This window comes from Echinops telfairi, unplaced genomic scaffold (assembly GCF_000313985.2).
Source record: "Echinops telfairi isolate 266 unplaced genomic scaffold, ASM31398v2 ScPeMD7_7412;HRSCAF=8450, whole genome shotgun sequence".
Taxonomy (NCBI): domain Eukaryota; kingdom Metazoa; phylum Chordata; class Mammalia; order Afrosoricida; family Tenrecidae; genus Echinops; species Echinops telfairi.
Genome location: NW_022111312.1, coordinates 3,152,713 through 3,154,600, shown reverse-complemented (window position 1 = coordinate 3,154,600; position 1,888 = coordinate 3,152,713).

The following is a 1,888-nucleotide window of genomic DNA, read 5'->3' as shown; positions in this document are numbered from 1 at the left end:
TTTTTAAGATAGAGAATCTAGAGAGCCCTCCCTTCTCTCTCTGCCCCTTGGCCTTCCTGCTTGCTGGGACTCTGTGTCTGCCCCCGCGGGCAGCGCCGTGTGGGCAGCCTGACCCTGAGTGCCGTCAGCGCCTCACCATGCTTCCACCGACCTTAGACCCATGAGACTGCACCCACCAGCCTGAGCGCTCCCTGCATCCTGCTCCCCCTTTCTGCACCTTCAGCCTGCAGCTGCGTGGGTCTGCAAAGGGCCCCGGCTAGCATCGGACCCATGGACGTCAGTTGGACCAGACAGGGGTGCCTTCTTGATATAAGGTTACTTCTTGACCTAAATTTCATCTACACGTATGAGTGTCGCCGGTTCTGTTTCTCTAAATGACCCGGCTGAACACGGTCCCTGAGCTCATTCACTTGCGTTGGCATCAGCGTCCTGTCTCCCCTTTCCTGTCGTAAAGGGACAATTTTATTCCCGATACCACGGACGCTGTAGGAACGATTATAAAGGGAAAGGCAATTAAAGATGGAAGGCTTCAGTTTTTCCACGGTTCTCCATTTGAAATGAGCCAAACATTTTTAAAACCTACCCGGAAGGACTGCTGTAAAGAGTGATGAGCAAGATGGTGATAATAAAAGTTCAAATTTATCAAGTGCTTAAGGCCGGGCCTGCCTGCCTGCGGGTCAAGAGCTTTGCATTAATTGTGTCATTTAATCCACAGCATAACCCGGGTGGGGGAACAGGGAATACAGTCCCCATTTCACTAATAAGGAAACGGAAGCAGTGTACCTGGAAATGGACCCCAGAGATGAAGTAAGTAAGCGCTCAGCTGCTATGAAGTCAACTGTTCGAACCCCTCAGCTGCTCCTGGGAAGAAAGATGTGGAAGTCTGTTTCCCTAAAGATGACGGCTTTGGAAACTGCTGGGGCAGGTTCACTGCATCCCATAGATACGTCTCACTGCCATGGAGTCGGTTCTGACCCATAGTGGTCTTACCTAGGGGTTCCGAAACTGTACATCTTGACAGGAGCAGATTGCCACTCATCTTTCTCCTAGCTGGTGGATTTGAACCGTGGACCTTGCAGTTAGGAGCCCATGTTTACCCGACAGTGCCATGAGGGTCCCTATGAGTCAGAATTGAATGGATGGCAACGCACAACCGGTCTAAGGACCACAGGAGGTGTGAGTGGGGTGCGAATTCAAACTGTTGGCCTTCCGGCCCTAGACACCGTGTTAGGAAAGGCTGAGGGGCAGGTCCCGTGAGACTGATTTCTCAGTGGCTGACATAGATGGGGCACTGGTAGTCATGAACCTGTTCAAGCCTGCGGGGATGGTCTAACCAGCTAACGAGTTGTCATGGAGCTGAGTCTAATTCACGGCACCTCCACGTGGGTCAGAGAAGAACCTGGCTCCATGGAGTTCTGAGTGGCTGAGTTTTAGGAAGTAAATTGCCAGGCCTTCTGTCAAGGTACCTCCAGATGAGCGCCAACCTCCAGGGATGCCTGGATTATTGTTAAATGAAAAATAAAAAACTGCCATCGAGCCAATTCCCACTCACAGGGGCCCTAGAGGGTGGGGTGGCATTGTCCCCTTGTGGGTTTCCAAGACTGTCCCTCTTTCCCGGAGTAGAAAGTCTCGTCTTTCTCCTGCAGAGCCGCTGGTGGTTTCAAACTGCTGACTTTGTGGTTAGCAGCCCAGCACATAACCCACTCCACCACCAGGGATCCCTTTGGATGATCGAAGTTGGCATTCATTATCTACTCACTGGGGGAGAGCGACTGGAGCTATGTCTGGGGTTCTAGTAAGTGAAGACAAGTTGGGGAGGGGGCAGTAGAGAGAGAATGAATGACGAAGCAGATCAGCCTTTCCCCAAATTTGATTCTAATGACACCCC